Consider the following 11,442-nt stretch of genomic DNA (forward strand, 5'->3'; position numbering starts at 1 on the left):
CTTCCCTTTCTCATTGGATTGTAAGCTACTAAAAGGGAGACCTCTGGATTTTTCATGGAGCATCTCATGATAGCTAACACTTGGTGAAATAAAGAGTTATCTGGTCATGATCTTTTTTTTAAAAAAGTATGGGTATGATGGAGGTGCCTGGGTGGCTCAGTCAGTTGAGTGTTTGACTCTTGGTTTCAGCTCAGGTCATAATCTCAGGGTTGTGGGATTGAGCCCCACATCAGGCTCTGTGATGAGGGAGGAGTCTGCTGGAGATTCTCTCCTTCTCCCTCTGCTCCTCCATGCAGGTGCATGCTCTCTCTAATAAATTAATAAAATCTTTAAAAAAAATAAAGAATGGGTATGACGAAGAACCAAGGGAACTTTGAGCTGCCTGAAGGCTCTGTTACTTTTTTCAGTTACCATGCACTCTGTCTTTGGTTTTCAGCTGGGGTAGGTCTTTTGCCAGGAGACTGAGAAGCTGCTGTCCCCGCAGTTTCCACCTTGTAGTCGTTTGCTCATGTTTCCAGCTCTACCTCCCTGGTCATTTGCTTCCATGGTCTCCACCTCTCTCTCTAGACCCATTCTTGTCCTATTTTTAAGTCTCCATCTTTGCCTATTCCTGAGTCATCCTAACTGGGGCAGGAATTATTTAACTTGCACTTTTCCTGTCCATCCCTAACACAACACTCAGCTGCTTGGGTCCAGATGTCCCTCTGGCTCCTGAGTTCATCCCACTATTTAGGTTGGAAGCACTTTGTGTCTTCATATTATAAGAGATGGTCCTGCCTTCTTACTTTAGGATCCTCCTTTTCTGCTAGATTCCAGTTTGAGTGGGTTTCTGCTACTATCACTATGAGATTCCTGCTTCAAACACCTCAGAAACTCAGAAGGTTCGTCTAAATTCCACTTGCTTTTAAAAGTCACTTAGACTTTTAACCATAAGAATTACTTTATGGTTAGAGTAAAGCTCATTTCAATTACTTTATTAAAGTTATCACAGACAATTTAAGGATTTTTGGGGAAATAAAACAGTCATTGTGTCTAAGGATGTTGCAAATAGGTCAGCATGGCTGGAACAGAAGCAGCAAAGTGAACTAGTACAAGATAAATGGAGAGGAGTAACATGATAATGATGGAGGGAGCAGTTCCGCAGGACTTTATCGTTAGTAAAAGTTTTTTACTTAACTTTTTATTCTGAAAATTTTAAATATTTATTTAATATTTCTTTTGAAGGATATGGAAAGCCATGGGAAGATTTGGGCACAGGAGTAGCTTAGTCAGAGTAAAGTTTCAATAAATCTCTCTAGCTAGTGTATTAAAAATAGACCGTGATGGGGGAAAAGTGACGCAGAGAGACTAGTTATGGTACCATTGCAGTAATCCAGGAAAGGGCCAGGGGCAGTCTGGGTGGTATAGTGGATTTATGGGATCACGGTGATAGGATGTGGCAATGATGATGGTGTCTCATGGATTGAGACATATGAGATTGAGTGTCTCATATCTGCTTTGTGAGGGTAGAAGGGTGATGTGTGAGATCCCATAGGCCCATCCCAGACAAAAACTACTACAAGTTTATAAATCTTGAAATTGGCAACAGGGGTCTACTGATGACCGAACATGAGTATGTGCATATGTGAACGTGTTACAAATTTTTATGAGGACTCCAGGTCCCTTCTTGGAAAGAAAGGATTAAGGACTAAGCCTCTGCGGGTGATAAATCTTGAAAAGAAGTCAGTGGATATATGGCTGTGGGGATGACAGTGGACCCAGAAATGGCCTGGCCATCCCCTAGACAGGCTTGTGCCTGAAGGAAGTAGCTTAATGAGTGAATGTAAATGGGCGAGCCCAGGCCAGGATGGGCTCAGATGGGCTGAGCAGATCTTAGGGGGTAAGGGATCGTCTCCCCTGGCCTGTCGTAGAGCCACTGTGTCCTGGGCAGGGTCTGTTCTAGCATCCCCAGCAAAACTTCTAACAGGATGCTCCACCCCATGACCCACGACATCCAGCTCAACCAGCAGTGAGAACGTATCTCAGCAGGGGAGGGAGTGGGCAGTAGCAGAAAGTGGACATCTGGTCGGATTTCCCCCATGTCTGAAGGGACAATGGGCCTCAATTTACACTCCTTTAATGTCAAAAGGCTAACACGGATCACGAAACAAGATCTCTCTCCATCCTGCCGGGTGCGACGTAATGGCAGAGCTGTCAGGAAAGACATTTGGCAGAACGCATCCTTCCACTTGGCATGATATAATTTGCACCACTTCTACAAACTTTTCGTAACTATTTCCTAAAAATAGTGCTTCAATTAGAAACTGACACAACTTCTGTTGGGGAAGGTGTGAACAGCCGTGAAATGCTCAGTAAGGGAAGGAACAGGTGAGACCTCGGTAGATCATCAAATGCCAAATGATATAGTATAATGTATGGTAATTGGTTATTATTAAAATAGTCTATTGCTTATCACACAGTAGCTAAATGGCCTTTCAGTTGCTCTATAATTACCCGGTGATGGGTGATCTGTTTTCTTCTTTGGGAGCCGGTACCAAAGGTATCAGAGCAAAATCTGTCACAACAGAGGAAGAGAGCATGGAGAGGGGAGGGTTTCTGCCAAGGTGGGGCCAAGCTGAGTTCTTTGAAACATCCCCAGTAGGGCCAAATGCTCAAAGGGGTCTCCACAGGGCCAGGAAGCAGAGGACAAGGGTCAGACTCTGCAGGCCTCCCCTCTGGCTTGCTTGGCTTCTTACCTGTCCTTGAAGTTACCTCTTCTGAAGTTTTCTAAAGGTTTCTGCTGCCAGTGGAGAGAAGACACATTTGTGTGGGGTGAGAAGAGAATGGGGTGCCAGTCTCTGCCGCTGCTTCTTCACTGAGGCCAGGCACCACGGGGGGATGCTGACGTTGAGGCTCTCGGCATGAGAAGTGAACTCAGTGGATGTCAGGGGAGGCCTGGCTTGGCCCTCCAGGGCAGTGGAGATGAAGACGCAGCCCAGGACAGCATGAGAGAGAGAGGAGAAGACAAGGTCAGAGGACTCCAGGAGATGGGAGGTGCAGAGTGGTCATGGGGCTCATCTTTCAGCTCTCAGATGGGAGAGAGGGAGCCGGAGGGGAGGAATCTGTCCAGAGTCACATGATGTGGTGATGTCCAGAGCTGGGCTGAGGGTTCCGGTCCTCTGAGCCCATCTGGACAAGCCCAAACCTGACAGTGCTGCCAACAGGTCTGTCCTGAGGCTGGAAACTCAGGAAAGAGGGGGGACACAGGATCTGCCTCCCCCTCCTCATCCCTCACTCTGCCCCAGCTAGCCTCATCCTGGCAATATCGATGGAGGGGTAAATCCAGATGCCTGCTCCTGGGCCTTGGAAACCAAAGGGGTCCCTGAGTCTTTTCATCCAGACCCAGGGATAAACAAGTGGTCAAGCTTGGCCAGTTGATTTCTCCCTGAGTGTCTGGTTTTTGAGTGAATGATAGATGAAAGAGATGGTCAGAGTTCACTTATCCTCACAGATCTCTGATCTGATCCCTCCTGCCATGAGAAATTACTTGTAGTTCCTAATTCTGCTTCTTTATTTTTAAAATTAGTAATTAATTAATTACTTAATTTTTGCTGCTAACCTACTTCTAAGACTGGTTCTCTTATGAATCCCATTGATTCATTAAGGATTTATCCTTCCAGTAAATCCCCTCATATTTACACCAGCACGAGTTGGTTTTGTTGCTGGCAATCAAAGTCTTCTGACTGATATTGTCACAAATTCACATCTGAGCCTGAGTGGGTGCCCAGCAGAGGGCCTGGACTGTCTGTGGAATAAATAAATGATGTCCGGTGGGTCCTCATTTAGAGCTGCCACTCAGAAATGTTCCTGAAGTTACTGATTGTTTTTTCACAAAAATCACCAAAGCTCAAGGGTTTGAAAGCAAGTCTAGATTTCTCTCTTGGCATGTCCCAGACTGAGAGGAGTGAAATACACGTTCTGGAAACCCGCCAACTGCATTTGGGTGGACATTTAGACACTGGGGGGTCAGAACCCTGCCAGCCTAGAGAGCCTCTTCGGTCTTTGCCAACGGGAGGGGTGCCCGGCTGCTGGAATAGACCCACCTGTGATCAACACCTCCCCCCAGGGTGGGTCTTGGTGACAGGGAAGGCGGTGAGTGAGAAGGCGCCACGTTTACCCACACCCAGGAAAAGAAAGGGAAATGGAACATAGAGAATTTCCTTTAGGCAGAGCCACTTGATTTTCCAGCCAAGCCTGACAATACAGGACTTTGGAAAACAAATCTTCCAAGAGAGCATTTCCCCAGGCCTCCACCGTGGTGTGGAGTGGTGACGACGGTGATAGTTAAGAGGAAACCCAGGGCAAGATGGTTTTTGTTTATAAAGACACTAAGTGTTGAGCTGGAGTATCTTATCCTCTCTGTGAGAAAGATGAGAACCAAACCTGTTGGGTGTAGATACGGCGTTGCCACACGGGCCAGAGTGGCCTCTGCTGCTGAACATCTCAACCCCACAAGGCTGGTGCTGGGGCTTGGGGTTCAGGTGCTGGACAACCACCAGGGCCTTGGGTGGGCACTGGCCCTCAGTGCCCCCAAAGATCATTACTGGGAGCCAGTTGTTCAGGGAAAAAGAAGCTAACTAGGAGCAGTGGAAAGAAAATGAGCTCCTCGATCACACAGCCCTATGGGGTCATAAGAATTGTTAGGCCACTACGTGCTATAAAATCTATGTCAGCTCCTTAAGGAGAACGGTCTGTGAGATAAGTGTTCTTGTACCCATTCAACAGAGGTCAAAGCCGAGGTCCAGAGAGGTGAAAAGTCATAATGATTAATAGAGGAGTTCACACTTGGAGATTGTTCCCTGATTCCACATCCTCTGCTCTCTCAGCAGCCGTGCTGATCCTCTGTGGTTTTGACTTTGGGAAGATCGTTTTTGCTTCTAGACTTCTGTGCCTCCCCAGTACAATAGAGAGATTGGGTCAATCATCTTTGATCCCCTCCCCTCCAAAGTTACACTTCTTTAGGACCGAGGATCCGGGACCACTGCACCCACACACAAAAAAATAAGGCAAGCACGTGCTGGTTGATTCAAGCACCACAGGAGAAGCTGAGCCCTTGTTCACAGACGGACAAGAGCAGGTCCTCTGCTGGAGGCAGAAAGGGGGGTTAGAAGCTAGTCCGTAGGCCGGTGGTCTCTGATGGTGTTGCCTCGGGAACCTAGGGGAGAGAGAAGGTTAATTCTGGGGAAGCTGCATGGTGGATGGGATGGAATGTAGGATTTTAACTGGCTCTTAAAATGATGGCTAGAGTTTAGAAAAGGAAAAGAAAATTGAGCGTCTTAAGCACTGATAAATCGTAATACTTGCTAAAACGGGACAAGCATCATTAATCACAGAAGACGTTTGCAAATGCTAATGGCATTTATTGACCACAGGAGTCCAAGGAGAGATGCAGTGTTATTATTTCCACTGTACAGATGGGAAGATCAAGACTTTGAAATCTCAAGAGACTTTCTCACAGTCAACACAGATGTTCAGCAGCAGGTACGGTGACCGAGGCTTCAGCGCCGGGCTCAGGGTTGAGAGCTGCAGGGAGGCCGGGCCACACATCACAGAGGAGGGGATGGAATCGAGGAGGATGTGGTCCATGGGAGCCCTCGGAGCGGTCCCACCTCGGGGGGGCGGGGGGGCAGCGGAGCACAGGGCAGGCGGTGAGGACGGTTCCTGTCGGTGGGATCAGAGCAAGAGCCCGAGCGTGTTAGCAGAACGAGAGCTCTTGCCGCATGCCAAGCATGCGTGTACTGCTCCTGAGGGTTTGTGTGCGTTAACTGCTAATCCGTACCATGGCCCTTCGAGGAGGTCCCAGTTCTGAGCCCCACTTCAGATGAGGAAACTGAGGCACAGACAGGTAAAGGAGCTTGCCCAAGGTCTATAGGCTCAATGCAAGGCAGTCCTGCTCCAGCGCTTGTGGCGGAAGCCCTCCGCCTGCTGCCAGGACAGGACAGGCCATAAGCCTGGGCCCGGGTCCTGGCTCTGTCACTTCGCAGCTCTGAGGGTGACCCTCTGCACCTGCAGAGCAGGAGTGCCATGGCCTGACTCCACAGGTTTGTGTGAGGGGTGAAGGATGTGACAGTCCCAGGAGGCTTGAGGTCCAAGGCAGGCTTCCCTCCAGCCTTCCAGCCCTCTCTTGCGCTCCCCAGGTTTCTTAGGATTTCCAGACTCTTTTCCCAGGAGGGAAACCTCTTTTTTTTCTGGGATTGTTTGTAGCAAAGCAGCTTGAGGAGTTTCGGTCCAGACTTCACTTTCCCAGAGGGGACGGCCTGAGGCTTTCTTGTCCCGCTCTGCTCAGAGATGCTGAGAGCGTTGAGGAAGGATTGGGGATTTTCTCATGTTGCCTGTGTCTTTTCCAGAATTGCTGTAAGATGCTCCAGAGACTCCAGTGCTTAAAATAGGCCCCGGCAAATTCCCCCGTGCCTGTAATTGAAGAGCAGTGTGGGGAAAGGTAGCTCGATAATGGTGCCTTTTAACGTTACGGTACTAGCTGTGCTTAAGGGCCTCCACTTTCATTCCAGAACCTGGCCTCCTCACCAGTAAAGTGGGAAGGGAGCGGAAGAGAAAACAAAACACTTTTCCCCCAAACCGACTGAACTGCAAGGCACGGTGTATTCCCAGGCAGAGAAGGGGCCGCTGGAGTTTCAGGGGGAGGCATGCCCCTAGCTGCTGGGGTCAACAGGAGGAAATCCTCCGGCAGCATCCTTAGGCTGCAGAGGACGGAGGCCCAGAGAAAGCTCTGTCCAGTACTTAGCTCCTGTTGTGCAGTGAGGCCCGAACGGTTTTAAAGTGCTGCTTCCAGGTCAAGTAGATCCCATTTTACAGATGAGGAAGTTGAGGCCGAGTGAAGTAGGCACCCAGGACCCTGCCACCTGTTAAACTGGAACTTGGGTTTGGGGGACCTAAGGAGCCCCTTGGACCTTATTGGCCATGACAGAGGGAACCAGATTACTCGTGCAAAACGGCCACTGGCTGTCCTGCAAGCCACTTTCACTTGCCACCTCTCGCTAGCACTTAGGGCCTCCCGTTTTTCCCACTTGCCCACCACACATTCCCGGGGATCTGGCTGACTATCAAGCACACAGTTAGACATGTGGGTACCAGATGTGCACCGCATTGCATCCAGCTGTGCTTTTGCCAGCTGTAGAAGGGACCAGATGCCAATTCCTACCCATAAGACATCTGGAGAACAGGGCCCAGGAGAGAAGAACCTCCTAACCTGCCACTAAGACAAAGTGCCTCTCTGGGAGACAGTTGCAATGTCCTCAAAACTTACTTGGAGCACAAGTAAAAGCTGGGAACTGAATTCTGGCCAACACATTTAAGATCTACTTATTGAGCGCTTCATCTGTGAGAGGCACCTTGCTCGGTGCTAGAGACTAGTGAAAACAAGCAGAAAGGGCCCCACTTGGGAGGAAGAGTAGATCCGTGATCCCCAAAGTAGCCAGGATAATCCTTTAGGAAAGTCAATCCGATCATGCATTTGCCCACTCAGAGTAAAAGCCACAATCTTTACAAGGGCTTAAATAATCTTATTTTCTTCTACCTTCCTAAATTCAATTCCTAACTCTCTTCCTCTTGCCCAATCCACTTCAGCCTCCTTTGCACTCCCAGAACACACTAGGCATGTTACTACCTCGGGGCCTTTGCACTTACTGCTTTCTCTGGTGTAAGGTGCGCAGCAGGGACTCAGTTCTTGCTTCCCTTCCTTTTCCTTTTCTTCCCTTCTCTTTGTACCACCCCCGCCCCCCATCCCCAATGAGTATCTAAGTTTTAGGAGAAGTTTATCTAAGTTTTAGGAACTAAAACTAAGTTTTAGTCACTACAGATGATCAAAGAGGAAACAGAGTGGGTGATGGCTTAGTTCTGTTCCTGCTCCACCTTAACTTCAATTCAGCGTCCTGTGCCCACACTCGGAGTCATGTCCAGCCTTCAAGTTAGAGAACAGACTGCCCGTGGGCTGGCCTGCCATTCCCACCAGCACCACTGACTGGCGTCTCTCCCCTGCCCCTGAAGGAGTGAGCTGGGCCACTTTCCAGACACATCCCAGGCAACAGGCCTGCTCTGTGACACTGTCAAGAAGCGAGGAGCCTCAGGAAAGTCACAGACATAAACAAGATAAAGTCTGTGACCTTCCAGGGCACTTGGGCCTGTGGACCAGAGAGCTGTCAATGGCCCAGCCCTCGTCCTGATAATGGAAGGCAAAAACATTCCAGGAGATGTATTTATTTGTCTCTGAGCCCAAGGGGGGTGGGGGGTGGGGCGAGCATCCTTGAGAAGCCGGGGTGGGGGAGGCAGAAGGGGCTGCCTCTGGGAGGTTCTCTCTGAGGCTCAGAGCCAGCCCTGCTGTGCTTGCTCATCCTGCAGCCCAGATTCTACAAATGCTAATTTACCACCCCCCCATCTGGCTCGGCCAGGGGCACAGGTGCCGAGCTGCCAGGGCTCCATCCCTGATCCCCGAGGGCTCCAGAGGCTGAGCAGACCAGGGTCCATAGCCTTCCTTGGCAAAGGAGCAGGGAGTGAGGGACAGACTCCGGGGCTCTGACCAAGGAGGCGGTCATCCCGTGGGGGGCGTGGGAGTCCTGGGATGGTTCTCAGAGAGTGAGGTCACCGAGTGGGACCCAGAAGGGAGGGGGTGATCCCCGCAGGAGGAGAGGGCAGGGGGACCCGCTGGGTGGAGGCCGTGAGCTCTGCAACCTGGACATCCTGGGCAGGTCGGGGGAGGCCCCGAGAGCTGTGGGGGGAAAGAAGCTGCAGAGGCAGATCCGGGTTGAAACAGGAGGGGAGGAGCAGACCAGTGGCTCAGCAGTTTAGCGCTGCCTTCAGCCCAGGGCGTGATCCTGGAGACCAGGGATCGAGTCCCATGTCGGGCTCCCTGCGTGGAGCCTGCTTCTCCCTCTGCCTGTGTCTCTGCCTCTCTGTGTGTATGTGTCTCTGATGAATAAATAAATAAAATCTTAAAAAAAAAAAAAAAAAAGAAAGAAAGAAAGAAACAGGAGGGGCAAGAGTTTGGACCCCACCTAGAGGCACCTGGAGCCAGGGGAGGGCTCCCACTGTGGGGCGGCCGGCCGGGCTCGGAGACGTTGCTGAGTGTCTCTTTGCCCTCCTCTAAGATGGTCGTTGGCAGCAATGGGGCCACTTGCATGTGTCCCGAACACTCGGGAAATGGGTTCTGAGGCAGGAAGAGCGCCCAGGGGTAAGTCTGTGCCGCACACCTGGCCAGGTAGAGGTTACTGGGAAATGCAGGTGCCCAGCCAGGTGAGCACCAGCCAGGTGAGCACAGGCTTCCAGGATCCTTGGCTTGGCAGTCAGAGCCTTGAGAAGGCCCAACCCCTTTCTCTCATCCCGCCCACGGCTCCCTCCCCGCCCCCCAGGGTAAGGCAGTATTTGTGACCTTGGGTGCGAGTTCAGATCACCTGGGGACCTGTTGGAGCTCCCAAAGCCCAGACCGTGCCCCAAACAGACCCAGTCACAAATCGCCATCTCTTGGATGGGACGCAGCTCCTCAGATGCCCCAGACCATCCTGGGGAGTTGGAAACAGGGCCTGCACCCCAAGCTCCCACCCCACGGCCGGCCAGCTAGCTGTCGCCGTCGCCATCGCCGACTGCTGCAGAACCTCAATAGCCTGCAACAGACCTGCTCAGCTCACGTAAATGCACCCTGAGTGGGATTTGGCTGTTGATGCCGGCGGTGGCTCGGCCTCAGGCCTCAGGCCAGTGGGGTTCCACTCTGGTGATTTCGCAGGGGGTCTCATCTTAACTGGGAACAGCTGCTTCCTTGGGACAAATTTTCTTTTTCTTTTTTTTTCTTACATCCAGAATCATTACATATTTAATATTTCAGAAGATTCACAGAAGGGGATCCCTGTGGATCCCAGCGGTTTGACGCTGCCTTTGGCCCAGGGCGTGGTCCTGGAGACCCGGGATCAGGTCCCATATCGGGCTCCCTGCCTGCTTCTCCCTCTGCCTGTGTCTCAGCCTCTCTCTCTGTGTGTATCTCTCATGAATAAATAAATAAAATCTTTTTTAAAAAAAAGATTCACATATAAGATAATTCAATCTACTGATACGTACAATTAGCTCTTGCAATGCCAACATCCCCATCATCATATGCAGATATTTGTATACTGCTGAACAACAAAATAAATATTCTGATGCTGTATTTCATATATCTCTAAGAATAAAATCTGTAAACTTGAATTTAGGTTTCGTATCGCTGAATCTAATAACTGACACCATGAGAATCTTTCGTCATCCCTCCAGTCCAAGAATTTAATGTTTCTTTGAGGAATAGAATATAGCTCTGGAACCAGCACAGATGTATGTACCATATTCACACATAAATCTGGAAGTAGTATGTGTTGATAAGTTGCTCCAGTCTCCATTGGTAAAAATTGGAAAAAAAAAAAAAGAAAAACAAGAAGAAGAAGAAGAATACAGTACTGACAGGAGAAATACAACGAAAAGTTTGTAATAAATGTAAATATGTTATACCAGCCACAATATGGAGCAGACATAGAATAAAGTACTGTGAGCGTCTTTTAGTTCTGTTCTGCAGACCCTGGTGTGTACCATTTTCAAGACAACGCCAGAGCGCGAGTGCCCCTTGAGATTTTTGACTTTTATCTGGCAACGTTTCACTTCCACTCCCATCCCGTTGGTCAAAGCAGGTGACACGGTCAAGGCCAACATCAGTGGAGCAGAGAGATGGATCCCGCTCTTCTGCTCTGTGAGTCACAGGGAAGGAGGGAGAGAGGAATAGAGAATAATCCGGTCTACCTCACAAGCGTGCTTGTGACTTTGGGCAGGTCACCTCTATGAACCTGTTTCCCCGTCTGGAGAATGGGAGAGTGGCACCGGATGTTCCATACATGCCCCCGTACTTCACTGCCCATCCAGCCCTTCTCATGCACACACACACCTATGCACGACCATCCACTCACGTCCACACGACACATTTTAACCATGACTATTAATTTTAAATGCTTTGTAATTCCCAGAATGCTTCTCAGTGACCTCACAGCGGCCATATACCCATCTGCACCTACACACACTGGTACCTACAGTCCTATACATGATATATTCATTACCATTCATTTTTTTAAAAGATCTTATTTATTTGAGGGGGGGTGGAGAGCGTGATAGAGACAGCACAAGCGGGGTGGAGGGACAGACGGAGAGTGAGAAGCAGACTCCTCACTGAGCAGGGAGGCTGAGGGAGGACTCGATCCCAGGACCCTGGGATCATGACCTGAGCTGAAGGCAGATGCTTAACCGAGCCCCTCAGGCACCCCTATTCATGACTATTCAAAGACATTTTCACATGGAAGTACCATGCCTGTATGCAAATGCACCCAGATGCACCATATGCTTGTGTGCATCATTCACACCCAGGTGCATATATTTGCAGACCTG

Source organism: Canis lupus, chromosome 21 (assembly GCF_003254725.2).
Source record: "Canis lupus dingo isolate Sandy chromosome 21, ASM325472v2, whole genome shotgun sequence".
Taxonomy (NCBI): domain Eukaryota; kingdom Metazoa; phylum Chordata; class Mammalia; order Carnivora; family Canidae; genus Canis; species Canis lupus.